We start from the raw sequence: 17,714 nt of genomic DNA, 5'->3' as shown, positions 1-17,714 counted from the left end.
TATCTGCCACATGTTGGTGTGGGACCAAGCTCGTCTGCCTCTGCCCCTTCCACCAGTCTCAATGTGGCTTCTTCCTTAATTCCATAGTTGTAGGACTTCCATCTAGCTTGATTTCAGGCAGTTTTGAATGATGGTTGTTCAGTAGTTTAGTTGTAACTTTGATGTGGTTGTGAGAGGACGTGATACCGTGTTTACCTACACTGCCATCTTGACCGGAAGTCCTCTTTAAGAAATCAATGGCATTCTTATACAGCAACAATGAGCACACAGAGACAGAAACTAAAAAAAATCCCATTTACTATTGTGGCTAAAATATTAAGACACTTAGGAATATACTTAACGAAAGAAGTCAAGGACCTCTTTGCAGAAAACTACAGGTCATTGAAAAAAGAAATGGAGGAAAATATAAAAAAGTGGAAGCATATACCTAGTTCATGGATTGGAAGAATTAATATCATTAAACCGTCCATACTACCCAAAGCAGTTTATAGATTTGATGCAATCCCCACCAAATACCAATGACTTGTTTCACAGAACTAGAACAAATACTCCAAAAGTTTACATAAAACCAAAAAAGATCTTGAATAACCACAGTAATCTTGAAAAGGATGAATAAAGTAGAAGGGATGACAATACCAGATAACAGGTTATACTGCAAAGCCAATGTAATCAAAACAGCCTGGTACTGGCACAAGAAGAGTGATATAGATCAATGGAACAGAACAGAAAACCCAGAAATTGACTGCTCATTATGCTCAAATATTTGACAAAGGAGGCCAGAGCATAAAGTAGAGTAAAAACAGCTTCTTCAATAAATGGTGTTGGGAAAATTGAACAGCTACATGTGAAAAAATGAAACTAGACCATCAACTTACACCATACACAAGAATAAACTCAAAATGGATAAAAGACTTATGTGACTCGTGAATCCAAAAAAAATCCTAAAAGAAAATGTAGGCGACAAAATTTCAGACATCACATGCAGCAGAATTTTTATTGATACAATGCCTAAGGGAAGAGAAACAAAGGAAAAATGAACACATGGGACTACATCAAACTCAAAAGCTTCTGCACAGCAAAAGAAACAACCAGCAAAATGAAAAGGGAATTCACTATATGGGAGAGCATAACTGTCAACAATACATCAGATAAGGTGTTAATTTCCAAAACATATAGAGTACTCATGCAGTTCAACAAAAGGAAGACAAATAATTCAATTAGAAAATGGATGGAGGACCTAAAGGGACACCTCTCCAAACAGGATATACAAATGGCTAAGAGACATATAAAAAAAATGCTTAATGTCACTAATCATCAGAGAGATGCTAATTAAAATGACTATAAGGTATCACCTCACACCTTCCAGAATGGCTGCAATCAACAAATCATCAAGCAAGTGTTGGTGAGGGTGTGGAGAAATTGGGACTCTAGTGCACTGCTGGTGGGAATGCAGACTGGTGCAGTCACTATGGAAAACAATATGGTGTTACCTCAAAAAATTAAAAATGAAACTGCCATTTGACCCATTGATCCCACTTCTAGGAATATACCCTAAGAAGCCTGAAACACCAATCAGAAAGAATATATGTACCCCCATGTTTGTAGCAGCACTATTTATAATAGCTAAGATCTGGAATTAACCCAAATGTCCATCAGTAGACAAATGGATAAAAAAGCTGTGGTACATATACACAATAGAGTACTACGCAGCTGTAAGACAGAAAGATCTCTTATCCTTTGAGACGACATGTGGGACCTGAAAGTATCATCCTAAGCGAAACAAGCCAAACAGAGAAAAACAAGTATCATATGATCTCACTTATTTGTGGAATATAAAGAACATAACAGTCTGAGGAATAGGGTAGTTCCAGAGATATGGAAGTGGGGTACAGACTAACAATCCCCAGAAGAAGGGGTGGTGGGGGAGAAATAAACCTCAGAACTTACATGCATGTATGCATGAACAATGGACATGGACAACAAAGCTGGGGACAGGGCAGAAGGGCTGGGGAGGGGGAATCAGTGGGAGAAAAAGAGAAACATCTCTAACAAAAATAAATTAATTTATTTTTTTAAAAAAGAATCGATAGCCATATAAAGATTTTCCCAGATAAGGAAAGCTAATGGAGTTCATCACCACCAAACCATTATTATATAAAATGTTGAAGGGTCTTCTTGAAGAAAAAGATAAAAAATATGAACAAACAAAATGGTAGTAAATACATATCTATTGACAATTGAATCTACAAACAAAATGAACAAGCAGAACAGAAACATTCTCATAGATACAGAGAACATTTTGTTGATTGCCAGATGGGAGGGGAGTTGGGAAAATGGGTGAAAAAGTTGAAGGGATTAAGAAATACAAATTGGCCCTGGCCGGTTTGGCTCAGCGGTTAGAGCGTCAGCCTTCGGTCCAGAGAGACCCGGGTTAGGTTCCCGCTAAGGGCAGGTATCTAGGTTGCTGTTTGTCCCAGCCCTGGTTGGGTTGCGTGGGTGGCAGCCACTTGATGTGTACCTTTTACGTCGATGTCTCTCTCTCTCTCTCTCTCTCTCTCTCTCTCCTCCCACTCTATCTGAACAAAAATGGAAAAATGTCTTCGAATGAGGATAAAAAAAAAGAAGTACAAATTGGTTGTTAGACTAACAAACCTCAAAAGGAAGGGGGGTTGGGGGGTAGAAAGAAACAAATCAAAGAACTTATATGTATATATGCATAACCAATGGACACAGACAACAGTGTGGGGAAAAGCAAGAGGGGAACAGTAAATGGGGAAGGGAGTCAATAGGGGGAAAATGAGAAACATCTGTAATACATTCAACAATAAAGATAAGTTAAAAATAAATAAAAACACTTAAAGCTATACATTGTATCTATAAAATTATTTTGTGGCTATATCCATTTAATTTGATGTCACGATTGATGTCTTATCTTCAAATAGTCTGTCACTACAGTTTTTATTTTCTTTTTCACATTTGTTATTAAGGAGAATTTATTTTTATTTACTTGTTTTGTACATGTTTCTGTGTTCCAGAAAATGTGGCTTGTACAAGTTCTGCTTTTTGAAATTTAGTGAGGTTGTGACTTAGTGTGTAATAATGATAATTAACATTTATGAAAAGCATTATTTAAAGATATTTTAAGAATTTCTCTATATGCAGGTTTTATTTAGTTTTCACAATAATACTATGATGTCGACATAATTATTATCTTAATTATACAGGTGAGAACACTGTTGTTTAGAAAGATTGAATGACCTACCAAGATTTCATAGCTTTAAGAGCCAACGATTAAGCGCAAATTAGGAACCAAAAAAGAATTAAGCAAATAGACAATGACCCAGGGTACTACGCTATAAAGGGTGTTGTATTTGTCTGCCTTAAAACAAGTACTACAGACTGGGTGGCTTAAACAAAACAACAACAACAAATGTATTTGAAGTCTATGATCAAGGTGTCAGCAGGGTTGGTTTCTCCTGAGGATTGTGAGGGAAGGATCTTTCCCATGTTTCACTTCTAGCTTCTGGCAGACTCAGTCGATCTTTGGCATTGGTTTGTAGGAGCATCAACCTGATATCTGCCTTCATCTTCACATGTTGCTCTCTCTGTGTGCATGTTTCTATGTCCAAATTTGTGCTTTTTCTAAGGGTACCTGTTACATTAGATTACACCCACCCTGATGACCTCATCTTACTAATTACATTTGTAATTACCCTATTTCCAAATAAAGTCACATTCTGATGTACTAGGGTTTAGAACTTCAATGTGTGAATTGGAGGAGTAGGGTGGATACAATTTAACCCATAATGGTTGATAAATCCTCATAGAAATGAATTGAAAATAGCTTTCCAGGTTATTCAGGTTTCCAAAAAGAGCTTCTTAAATAACTGCTGACTAATAAATAGGCACTGTGCTGAAAGGACAGAGCTTTGAGAAGATATTAAAAACAGACAAATAAGCCCTGGCCAGTTTGGCTCAGTGGTTAGAGCGTCGGCCTGCGGTCCGGAGAGACACGGGTTCGGTTCCTGCTAAGGGCACGTACTTCGGTTGCAGTTTGTCCCCGGCCCTGGTTGGTCGTGCGGGTGGCAGCCACTCGATGTGTCCCTTCACGTCGATGTTTCTCTCTCTCTCTCCCTGCCTCTCTCTCCCTCCCACTCTATCTGTACAAAAAATGGAAAAATATCCTCGGGTGAGGAAAAAACAAACAAACAGACAAATAAGAAGATAAAACTCTTCTCTAGTGTTGAGCTGTTCCTTCTATTATTTTTCTTTGCATTGAGCATAAGCAAGTTATTGGTTGTGACTGTGGACAGAACCACCATCTCTGAGGTTAACCAGGAAGGCTTGTGCCTGATGTTGGTAGAAGCATGAGCTATCATTTTAAAACTAAATAAAGCATAGTGCTATTTATTAATAATGAATCATTTATTTCATAAAATAAATTTACATATTTCAGTAGTCCTCCCAAGAAACTATCTGGTGATTACATCATATTTAAAACTGAAGCCAGCCCTGGCCGGTTTGGCTCAGCAGTTAGAGCGTTGGCCTGCGGTCCTGAGAGACCCGGGTTCGGTTCCCGCTAAGGGCGCATACCTCGGTTGCAGTTTGTCCCTGGCCATGGTTGGTCGTGCGGGTGGCAGCGACTCCATGTGTCCCTTTCACATCGATGTTTCTCTCTCTCTCTCTCTCCCTCCCACTCTATCTGAATAAAAAATGGAAAAAAATGTCCTCAGGTGAGGATAAAAACAAAAACTGAAGCCAATATATACCCAAAGAAATGCACATTTATGTTCCCCAAAAGGCAGGCACTAGAAATTTATAATAGCACCATTCCGAACTGGAAACAACCTGAATTCTATCAACAGAATCATGGATAAACAATATAATGACTATCACAAACATAATGATGAGGAAAACAGCCCAGAAAAAAACCATACTGTATGATTTTACTCATCTAAGTGTCAGAACAGGGTACAATTAGTTGTTGGATGTTGAGGGGTTGGTTATCCTTAGGGAAGGTTTTGACTGGAAGGGACATGAGGGGGTAATCACATACATATATAATGTCCTGAGTTTTGATCTGGTTGCTGAGTACATATGTTCAGTTTCTAAAAGAAATCATTGATCTGAAACCTATGACATGGACATTTTTCTTTAAGTGCATTATACTTCAACAAAGATAAAATAGTAAATCTCTAATTTTTGTTTTTATAAAAGTAAGGGATCACATTTTTATTCTTGAATGTTAAAACTTTTAAAAATAGTAAATCACTTCTCTCTGCCCCAACAATGCAAAACCTGAGCAAATATTTAGAGGGAAAGAATCAGCATTTATCCTGGATTCTATGTACAAACTGTAGAACTGGGTCAACAAATAGTAGAAGAGAGAAAGCATCTTTTTGTAAAAACATTTTGTCTAATAAATGAAAAATAAATAATGGAATTGGAAGATCACAGTTTTTCAGTCATCAATGAATAAATGGATCTAGCCATTGGGTATCAACACCTGTTCCAGGCCACGAAAAGAGAGACAACCAAACAAATGTCTCTTGGTGAAAGTATACATCATACATAATCTTGCCAAAGGACTTGAACATGGATCTGATCAAGTCTCTAGGTTAACAAGGAAAAATGGCGGCAGAGTGAATGGAAGCTACACGGACAGTCTCCCAGAACCAAACTGGAATTACAACTATAACACAGACAAATTGATGGGAAAAAGCAACAGAAAAGCAGCTTGCGAGGACCATATAATGAGGGACACTGACTCCATCCTGGTAGGCTTGCAGAGGCGCGAGACGGGGCCTGGGAGCCCATGGTCGGCAGCTTGGCAGCGGCCTTAGCTGAGAGCAGCACCCTCGGGTTACACTCCCAAGCGGCTCCCCAGAGCAGAGCCGGGACAGAGGCTAAAAATGCCACAGCCACTCACCTTGGGCTCTGGCAGAGGGAGGGCAGAATGGACTGGAACTGTGTCAGGACACTCAGGATTTGGAGGATGCTCAGAGCTTTTGCTGAGTGGCAGCCACGCAGGACGGTGGCCATATTGCTCCTCCCCAGGGCTCTGGGGAGAGGCAGCAGCCCCTCCCTCGGGGATCCAATCCCACCCTGTGGGCCATTGAAGTAATAATTGAAGCTCATTAACAACCAGCATCTGCCCCACCCTCATGAAATCCCCTTGTGCCAAGCACCTGAGGGAGTTTTTAAATCAACTGACAACCCAAAACTCATCAAGTAATATCGACTGCTAGCCTACAGGCAAAAAGCTAGAGGATAACAGTACCTTTCCTGGGCTAGCAACGTTAACCAGGAAAGTAAGACTTGACAGTGGTGTTTAACGTGGGTCCTCCCTCGCTCATCTAAACCCAAGAGAGGGAACACAAACAGCAGAATACCAATACCCACAGGAAAAACCTGACAGGCTGAAAAGCCCACAGTGATAGCCAAAATGGTGAAACACAGAAACAGAAGCCAAATGAAAGAGCAAGAGACCTCCACCGAAGATGAGATCAATGTGGAGCAATTAGGCATGTTAACAAAGCTAGAATTCAGAGCCATGATCTTGAGGAAGCTCAACAGCATGAGTAAGGACATAGAGACACTGAAAATAAGCCAATTGGAAATTAAAAACCATCAAGAACAGATAAAAAACGACATATCAGAAATGAAAAGCACATTGGAAGGTTTAAAAAGCAGAGTAGAGGAAGCTGAGGACTGGATCAGTGAATTAGAAGACAGGGTAGAAAAAATCAACCAATCAGAAAAACAAAAGGAAAAAACGATTAAATAACAGGAAGACAGTTTAAGAGAACTGTGGGACAACTGGAAACGTAATAATATTCGCATCATAGGAGTCCCCGAAGAAGAAGAAAATGAGCAAGGGATAGAGAATATATTCAAAAAAATAGTGACAGAAAACTTCCCTAATTTGGTGAAGGAAGAAGGCATTCAAGTTCAAGAAGCACAGAAAGTCCCAAGAAAGAAGAACCCAAACAGGCCCACACCAAGACACATAGTAATTTAAATGCCACAAATTAAAGACAAAGAGAGAATACTAAAAGCAGCAAGAGATAAGCAACAGGTTACCTACAAAGGAAATCCCATAAGGCTCTCAGCTGACTTCTCACAGGAAACACTACAGGCCAGAAGGGAATGGCATGAAGTAATCAAAGTCATGGAAAACAAGAATCTGAATCCAAACTACTCTACCCAGCAAGGCTATCATTCAAAATAGAAGGTCAAATAAAGAGCTTCCCAGACAAAAAAAGGCTAAGGGAATACATTAACACCCAACCAGCACTGCAAGAAATGTTAAAAGGACTGCTGTAATTAGCAGTAGAAATGGGAAGAAAAATAACCACACTAAACAAAAATGGCAATAAATAAGTACATATCAATAATCACCTTCAATGTAAATGGACTGAATGCTCCCATAAAAAGACACAGAGTAGCTGATTGGATAAGAAAGCATGACTCAACTATATGTTGTTTACAAGAGACCCACCTCACAACAAAAGACTCACATAGGTTGAAAGTGAATGGATGGAAAAAATTTTTCCAAGCAAATGGAAACCAAAAAAAAGCTGGGGTAGCAATTCTCATATCTGATAAAAATAGATTTCAAAATGAAGACCATAACTAGAGACAAAGAAGGCCACTACATAATATTGAAAGGATCTATCCACCAGGAAGATATAACCTTGATAAACATATATGCACCCAATATAGGAGCACCAAAATATATTAAAAATCTTCTGGAGGACTTCCAAGGAGAAATCGACAACAATACAATCATAGCAGGGGACTTCAACACCCCGTTGACAGCACTGGATAGATCCTCTAGGCAAAAAAAATTAGCAAGGAAACAGAGACTCTAAATGAAGCACTAGACCAAATGGATATAATAGATATCCACAGAGAATTACACCCCAAAACTACAGAATACACATTCTTCTCAAGTGCACATGGGACATTCTCAAAGATAGACCACATGTTAGGGCACAAACTAAGTCTCTACAAGTTCAAGAAGATTCAAATCATATCAAGCATCTTCTCAGATCACAATGGCATGAAACTAGAAATCAATTGCAACAAGAACATGCAAAGACATTTCAACACATGGAGGCTAAACGGCATGTTATTAAACAATGAATGGGTCACCAAAGAGATCAAGGAAGAAATTAAAAACTTCCTGGAAACCAATGAAAATGAACACACAACAACACAAAATCTGCGGGATGCAGTGAAAGCTGTTCTGAGAGGGAAGTTCATAGCACTACAGGCATACCTCAAAAAACAAGAAAAATTTCTAATTGACTGTCTAACCTCACAACTTAAAGAATTAGAAAGCAAACAAAAAGAAAATCCCAGAGCAAGTAGAAGGAAGGAAATAGTAAAGATCAGAGCAGAAATAAATGACATAGAGACCAAAAAAAACAATTCAAAGAATCAATGAAACAAAGAACTGGTTTCGAAAAGATAAACAAGATTGATGGACCCTTAGCTAGTCTCACCGAGAAACAAAGAGAGAGAACCCAAATACACAAAATCAGAAATAAAAGAGGAGAAGTAACAACCAACACCACGGAAATACAAAAGATTGTTAACAACTACTATGAACAACTATATGGGAACAAATTCGACAATCTAAGCGAAATGGCCAAATTTCTAGAAACACATAGTCTCCAAAAACTGAACCAGGAAGAGATAGAAAACTTGAGCAGACCAATAACAACTAAGGAAATTGAAGAGGTAATCAAGACTCTCTCAGCAAACAAAAGCCGAGGCCCAGATGGCTTCACGGGGGAGTTTTATCGAACATTCAAAAAAGAACTAACACCCATTCTCCTCAAACTATTTCAAAAAATTCAAGAAGAAGGAAGACTTCCAAACTCGTTTTATGAAGCCAGCATAATTCTAATTCCAAAATCAGAAAAAGACACTATGAAGAAAGAAAACTACAGGCCAATACCCCTGATGAACATAGACACCAAAATCCTGAACAAAATATTAGCAAATCGGATCCAGAAATACATCAAAAAAAATTATTCACCATGACCAAGTGGGATTCATTCCAGGGATGCAAGGCTGGTACAATATTCGCAAATCAATAAATGTGATACACCACATAAATAAGATGAAGAATAAAAACCACATGATCATATCAATAGATGCTGAAAAAGCATTCCACAAAATCCAGCATCAATTTCTGATAAAAACTCTCAGCAATGTGGGAATAGAGGGATCATATCTCGACATAATAAAGGCCATATATCAAAGACCTACAGCTAACATCATACTCAATGGACAGAAACTAAAAACATTTCCATTAAGAACAGGAACAAGACAGGGATGTCCACTTTCGCCACTCTTATTTAACATTGTACTGGAAGTCTTAGCCACAGCAATCAGACATGAAGAAAAAATAAAAGGGATCCAAATTGGAAAGGAGGAAGTGAAACTGTCATTATTTGCAGATGACATGATATTATACATAGAAAATCTTAAAGACTCCATCAAAAATCTACTAGACTTAATAAATGAATTTGGCAAAGTAGCAGGATACAAATTTAACGTCAAGAAATTGATAGCATTCTTGTACACCAATGATGAACTCACAGAAACAGAAACTGAAAAAACAATCCCATTTACCATCACGCCAAAAAATTAAGGTACCTAGGAATAAACTTAACCAAAGAAGTAAAGGACCTATTTGCAGAAAACTACAGGTCATTGAAAAAAGAAAAAGAAATAGAGGAAGGTATAAAAAAAAGTGGAAGCACATACCCTGTTCATGGATTGGAAGAATTAACATCATTAAAATGTCCATACTAGCCAAAGCAATCTATAGATTCAATGCAATCCCTATCAAAATGCCAACAACATATTTCATAGAACTAGAACATATACTTCAAAAGTTCATATGGAACCAAAAAAGACCCTGAATAGCCACAGCAATCTTGAAAAAGAAAGACAAAGTAGGTGGGATCACAATACCAGATATCAGGTTATACTACAAAGCAACTGTAACCAAAACAGCCTGGTACTGGCACAAGAACAGGCATATAGACCAGTGGAACAGAACTGAAAACCCAGAAATGGACCCAAGGCAATACACTCAATAAATATTTGACAAAGGTGGCAAGAGCATACAGTGGAGTAAAGACAGCCTCTTTAATAAATGGTGTTGGGAAAATTGGACAGCTACATGCAAAAAAATGAAACTAGACCATCAACTTACACCATACAGAAAAATAAACTCAAAATGGATAAAAGACTTAAATGTGACGCGTGAATCCACAAAAATTCTAGAAGAAAATGTAGGCAACAAAATTTTGGACATCATACGGAGCAGAATTTTCACTGATACATCACCTAAGGCAACAGAAACAAAGGAAAAAATGAACACATGGGACTACATCAAACTAAAAAGCTTCTGCACAGCAAAAGAAACAATCATCAAAATGGAAAGGCAACCCACTGTATGGGAGAACATCATTGTCAATGATGTTTCAGATAAGGGGTTAATTTCCAATATATATAGATTGCTCATACAACTTCACAAAAGGAAAACAAAGAACCCAATTAAAAAAATGGACAGAGGAGCTGAATAGACACCTCTCCAAACAGGACATACAAATGGCCAAGGGACATATGAAGAAATGCTCAACATCACTAATCATCAGAGAGATGCAAATTAAAACAACAATGAGGTATCACCTCACATCTGTCAGAATGGCCACCATCAACAAATCATCAAACAACAAGTGTTGGCGAGAGTGTGGAGGAAAGGGGACTCTAATACACTGCTGGTGGGAATGCAGACTGGTGCAGCCACTATGGAAAACACTGTGGTGTTACCTCAAAAAATTAAAAATTGAACTTCCATTTGACCCAGTGATCCCACTTCTAGGAATATACCCTAAGAAGCCTGAAACACCAATCAGGAAGAATATATGTACCCCCATGTTCATAGCAGCACTATTTACAATAGCTAAGATCTGGAAACAGCCCAAGTGTCCATCAGTAGGCGAATGGATATAAAAGCTGTGATACATATACACAATGGAGTACTATGCAGCGGTAAGAAAGAAAGATCTCTTATCCTTTGAGACGACCTGGAGGGACCTGGAAAGTATTATCCTAAGTAAAATAAGCCAAACAGAAAAAGACAAATACCACATGATCTCACTTATATACGGAATATAATGAACATAACAGTCTGAGTTATATGGTAGACCCAGAAACATGGAAGTAGGGCACAGACTGACATCCCTCAGAAGAGGGGGGTGGGGTGGGAAGAGATAAACCACAGAACTTATATGCATGTATGCATGACCAATGTACATGGACATAGGTCGGGGACGGGGCAGGGATGGGATGGGGAGGGGGGTGCCAATGGGATAATAAAGGTAAAATATCTGTAACAAAAAAATAAATAAATAATTTTTTTTAAAAAAAGAAAAGTCTCTGGGTTAACTTAGCATAATATTCTCAAAGTCCATCCATGTTTTCACAAATGGCAGTATTTCATCTTTTCTTATGGCTTTGTAGTATTCAGACAACAGTATGGTGGTTATCAGTGGGAAGGGCCATGAAGGGTAGTAAAGGGTAAAGGGGGTCAAATATATAGTGATGAAGGTGATTTGACTGTGGGTGGTGGGCATATAATGTGATACAGATCATGTATCATAGAAATGTACACTTGAAACCGATATGATCCTATTAACCAATGTCACCCAATAAATTTAAATTAAAAATAAAATTAAAAACAAATAAATACCATAAACTTTTTTAAAGAAAGCACAAAATGAAATCAGAAAGCAAATAGTGAACACATAGCAGAAGACAAATTTGACTACAAAATAGGACACAGTTTTTTAAAACACCCATGAGTTGAAAGGATTAAGGAAACATGGCCTCTTACAAACAAGAGTTAGAAGGAGAAGTACAATAGATCAAAAGAGATATAAGCCTACAAAAGATAATAGAAAGTGAGCTGGCAAAGTTCAGGAGAAAAATGAGAGAAATATAGAAGATCATGTAAATTACAACCATATTTCAAGCAGCAAGATTAGAATAAGAATGTGAAGTTCAGAACACAGTAAGACTGAAATGATTAAAAATTATCTAAAGTAAAATTTACTCAAGTCTGAAGTCCTAGGAGAATTTAAGCAGAGCAATATAGCACTAGTCAATATCCTGGTACTGTTTCCGGACCTCAGGGATGAAAGAAGAATCTTCTGAATATCCAGTGTAAAAAGGCAAGTCATGTTGAAGAAATGGAAACATCAAACTGGTCTCAGACTAAGTCACAGAAGACACACAATGCCAAAAGACACTGGGAAAACTAAAAGTTAGGAAGAAGAGAAAGTGTGACCCAAGAGTTTCATACTGAGCTAAGCTGTTCTTCAACAGACTAGCCTTTTCAGGTGTGCAAGAATTTAAGAAATAGAGTACATATCAATTGTTCTTCAAAATATCACAGGAAGACAAAATCTAAACAAAACAATAAATGAATCAAAATTAAGAACTAAGAAATGTGAAGGCTGTGAGAAGGATGTAATACATAATTACATGCATTATGTAAACTGAATGCATTAAATGAAGAATTAAAGCTAAACTTCTATGTTAATTATGACTGTCAAACAGAATCATAAATGCACAGGTTGACAATTTTAAAAAAGGTAATATATTCAGATAATAAAAAGAGAAAATGAAAAAATAAATTCAACAGGGATGCCACCTCAGCTTACCTCCTCTAAAGCAGTGCCCTCCACCATATCACTCAGTTACTATTTGTCCCAATATAATGTTTATCTTCTTCATTACACTGAACTTAGGCTTTATGTGTTTATTTGTTTGTTACCTGACTCTCCCCACTAAATGACGAATTCCATGGCCCAGGGAACCTTGACTACCCCTTTCATTATTGTTTTTCCAGACTCTAGAACCAAGCCTGGCACATACTAGATGCTCAATAAAGATTGTGGAGTGAATTGATGAGCACAACTGAAAAATAAACAAGTGACACGAACAGGCAATTCATAGAAAAAGAAATCTAAATGGCTTTAGAAAATATGAAAAGTGATTCATTCACACTCATAACTAAAGAAATGCAGACTTTACACTGGCTATACTGTTCTTTACTTGTCAGATTTGCACAGATGGAGAATTTAGAGGGTATACAATTTTGTTTAGGCTATGAGGAAGCAACTGTTCTCATGACCTACTGGTGGAAGCACAGTTACTATCTCTTTTGACATCAATTTGGCAATAAATTTATACACATTTATTTAAGTTTTCATGTTTATGTTTTTTATTCAAAGATTTTATATTTCAGAGATGTTTTAGGTTCACAGAGAAGTTAACAGGAAGGTACAAAGATTTCCCATACGCCCCCTGCCCTCGCACACATAAAGCTTCTCTCATTATCAACATCCCACACCAGAGTGGTACATTTGTTGCAACTGATGAGCTTACATGGACACAGCATTGTCTCCCAAAATCCATAGTTTACAATGGGGTTCTCTCTTGGTGTTGTACACAATTCCATGGATTTGGACAAATGAATAATGACATGTACCATAGAGAGAAGTTTTACTGCTCAAAAAATCCTCTGTGCTCTGCCTACTCACCCCTCCTTCGACCCCCCCTGTTGATTTTTCAAAGGAAATTTTATGTAGAACATAAAAAACCAATATGTAGTTGGAGTTAGGTCCAAAGTTTTTCCCTCAGCCTCCTCCCAGTGGTCACTGAGCTACTGCCATTGGTGCCGGGAATCTAAAAGAAACAGTTTCAAACTTATTTTTCTAGTTGATGAGGAAAAGGGAATGAATATTTCCTAAATATTTTCTATTTTTATATATTTCCCAAATATATATTTCCAATATTTCCATATATATTTCCAAGATACTAAATATATTTTCTCATTTTTATGGGAAAATATACACATTTTGATTCAGCAACTTTATTTCTAGGACTATGTTATATAGAGCCTTACATAATCTATAGTTTACATAGACATTTATGATCCAACATACATGTACAAGGATATTTATTACAGCATTACATGAGATAGGAAAAGACTAGAAACTAGAGACATAGTAAATATCGTAGATACAAAAATCAAAGTAATAATAACCAATATTGAAAAAAGGGAGGAAAGCACACTTTCAATTGGTGTTAATGCAAATATAAATTGATAAGCTATTTATCAGCAATTCCACTTTAAGAAATTTAATTTATAAAATACTTGCATTAAAATGTATGTATAGCCCTGGCCGGTTTGGCTCAGCGGTTAGAGCGTCGGCCTGCGGTCCGGAGAGACCCGGGTTCGGTTCCCGCTCAGGGCATGTACCTCAGTTGCAGTTTGTCCCCGGCCCTGGTTGGTCGTGCGGGTGGCAGCCACTCGATGTGTCCCTTTCACATCGATGTTTCTCTCTCTCTCTCTCTTCCTCTCTCTCCCTCCCACTCTATCTGGACAAAAAATGGAAAAACGTCCTCGAGTGAGGATAAAAAAAAAAAAAAATGTATGTATAAGCATGTTCATTATAGAAGTGTAAAGGAGAAAATATTGAAAGAAAATTAAATCTTCATTACACTCATGGTGTTTTTGGTGTGTTTTTTAAATGTGTTTTTATTGATTTTTTAGAGAGAGAGGAAAGAAACATTGATGTGAGAGAGAGACATCGATCAGGATCAGCTGACTTCTGCATGCCCCCTACTGGGGTTTGAACCTGCAACCTGGGTATGTGCCCTGTCAGGAATGGCACCAGGACCTCTCAGTCTATGGGACAATGCTCAATCCACTGAACCACAGTGGCCAGGTGCTTATGGTGTTTTTGAACAGTAGGTTTTAATTTTAATGTAATCAAATCTATTAATCTTTTCTTTAATAATTTGCTTTTTTTATTCCTTTTCTTTTCTTTTTTTTATTGTTGACAATATTATAGATGTCTCCCATTTTTTCCCTTTTTGCCCCCCTCTCCACCCCCGGCCTTACTGATATTATTATCTGTGTCCATAGGTTATACATATATGCATATATGTTCTTTTGTTAATCTCTTCCTGACCCCTCTCTCTCATACCCCTAGTGAGATCTGTTATTGTGTTTTATACATCCATATCTCTGGCCCTATTTTGTTTGTCAGTTTATCTTGTTCATTAGATTCCACATATAAGTGAGATCATGTGATATTTGTCTTTTAATGCCTGTTTAAAAGTCTTTTTATATTCTGAGATCATAAAATAATATACATTTTCTTCTAAGAGTTTTAAAGTTGTACTTCAAAATGTTCAGTCTTACTACCCTTGGCTGGTGTGCTCAGTGGTTAGAGTGCTGGCCCACGCACCAAAGGGTGGCAGGTTCAATGCCCAGTCAAAAACAGGTACCTGGGTTGTAGGTTTGATTCCTGGTCAGGGTGTGAGGGGAAGGCAACTAATCAATGTCTCTCATATGCCATATTTCTCTCTCTCACTCACTCTCTCGCTCTCTCCTGCTTCTCCCTTCTACTCTCTCTAGAAAATAATAATAATAATCAATAGAAAAAAAACTACTTGTTTATTTACTTGGACATGATGTGAGGTGAGGTGCTAGTCCCATTCTCTTCCATGTCAAAGAACACAGGGGTAGAAAAGAGCTTTGGTCAGCACCTTTAATGAATACAGAATACTATGGAGGCCCTGGTTTTGATCAGGGGCTGATTCTGCACTCCTGCTTCTTGTGGGGTGTTTTTATGATCTTGATGCTGCAAGAGAAGAAGTCAGGGTTACTTCTGCTTTTTGTGGGGAGACTCAAAGGCTATGATAACCACAGATTCCTCACCAACTAAGCCACTTCAGAGCCATAAGTGGTTAACCTTGTGTTTGGGCTTGTCTTTAATTTTCTGTTTCTTAACAGTATTTTTCAATGCTCTAAGCTTGGACTGTATTTACAGTAGAAGTGTCCCTAAAAAAATATTTTAACTCTGTGGATACTGAGAGATATAATATCTACCATTCCTATGAATAATTCCAAATAATTCAATTGAAGCTGAGTTGAACAGACCAAAACTTATTCCATCATCCAGAAAGCTCAAAAAGTCTTCCTTCATTATATAATGGCTGTGCTTTTGAATTCTAAGCCCAATTATCTTTCAGCCTAGATCAAAAAGTTTTCAAGGCTAGAAAGTGTGCTTTGAATTTATCAATACTGAGGTTCTTCTTAGGAAATCTTTGTTCATCATATAATTTTTATGTGATAAGTGATGCTCCATAAAAGTACAAGTAGCTCCAAAATAAAGACAATGAACTGTGTTGGTTTAGCAATGCTAGAAAAAATGGATATTTTTTGTCACACCCAGCATTGCATCATTTTCACATTAGTCCTTCTTTAAATATTGTATTAAAAGATACTGTGGGAACATGCATAAAATATTAGAAAAAAATATAAAAATATAGCTCCTTCCCATTTTATTAGTTATGGTTATCATGTCCGTTGGCCAGAGTAGGATGTTGTCCCATTAGTAGACAGGTCTTCCTTACACAGAAATCCTATTGCAGATCAATTTTTTTCAATTACATTATTACTTTCCAGAACTATGTCTATTATTAGTGTTTTAGTCAAAGATGAGCTAAACTCTCCAAAATAAAAAAAATATTATATTGGGAGAATTTGGTATAATTTTCAAATTGTCCACAGACATTTAAATTCCAAGGCTTGGAAAATTTTCTAATTTTTTCCAAGTTTTGCAACCACATTCTTGAATTGAAACTGTAGTAGCTTAAAAAAAAAATCAATGCCTTAAAAGAATTAACAAAAAATTTAAACAAACAAACAAGAAGAAAAAAAACATTCTAGTTTACTGGGCAAAAGTGTCAAACAAAATTTCTTTTTTCTAAAGTAGTATAAAAGAAAATCATAATTTTGGTGAAGAACATAAAGCAAGAAAAGGAAGAAAATTTTATTATTAGAAATTGATAATCCATATGGTGGCTGCTAAAGATTGCAGATTAACTTGAAGCTTTATTTCTGCTCCCTCCAAAACCAGAAAAATGACAGAAAGGGGATTATATTTGTGACAAAAGGAATAAACCTACACAATGAGAATAGTTGAAGAAATTTTTGTAAGTAAAAAGAAGAAGGAGCCCTGGATGGGTGGCTCAGTTTGTTGGAACATCATCCCTAACCCCAAAAAGGTTGCAGGTTTGATTCTTAGTTTGGGCATATACCTAGGTTGTGGGTTTGCTCTCCAGTTTGGGCAAGCAAGAGGCAACTGATTGATGTTTCTTTCTCTCTCTCTTGCTCTCCCTCTCTCTCCCTCCCTTTCTCTCTCTCAAATCAATTTAAAAAACATATCATTGGGTGAGGATTTTTTTTAAAGCAGAAAGAGAATTGTGATTGACTAATTAGACCTGACAGAGTTGAATGCCATGTTGTCAGGAGGAGCAGTGGGGCAGCAATCCAGTGTCTATCACAGAACCCCCATGTCTCAGGATTTAGAGACAAAATGTTCCTTTGAAGGGACAGTGGTGTCCCCAAATGGAAGAAATGTTTGAAAGCTGGTTTATGAATCATTTAGAACCTTCCACCCCAGCACACACACACAAAAAAATTAAATTTGTTCTCTGGATAAAGCATATTGGGGGAGGGGGAAGTAGACACAGAGGAGGGAGAGGTTTAAACAGAATCTATTACTCCATGTTGAGACTCCAAATGCCTTCCCTAACTTGGTTTT

This window comes from Molossus molossus, unplaced genomic scaffold (assembly GCF_014108415.1).
Source record: "Molossus molossus isolate mMolMol1 unplaced genomic scaffold, mMolMol1.p scaffold_m16_p_4, whole genome shotgun sequence".
NCBI classification, from domain to species: domain Eukaryota; kingdom Metazoa; phylum Chordata; class Mammalia; order Chiroptera; family Molossidae; genus Molossus; species Molossus molossus.
This window is presented reverse-complemented; position numbering follows the sequence as displayed.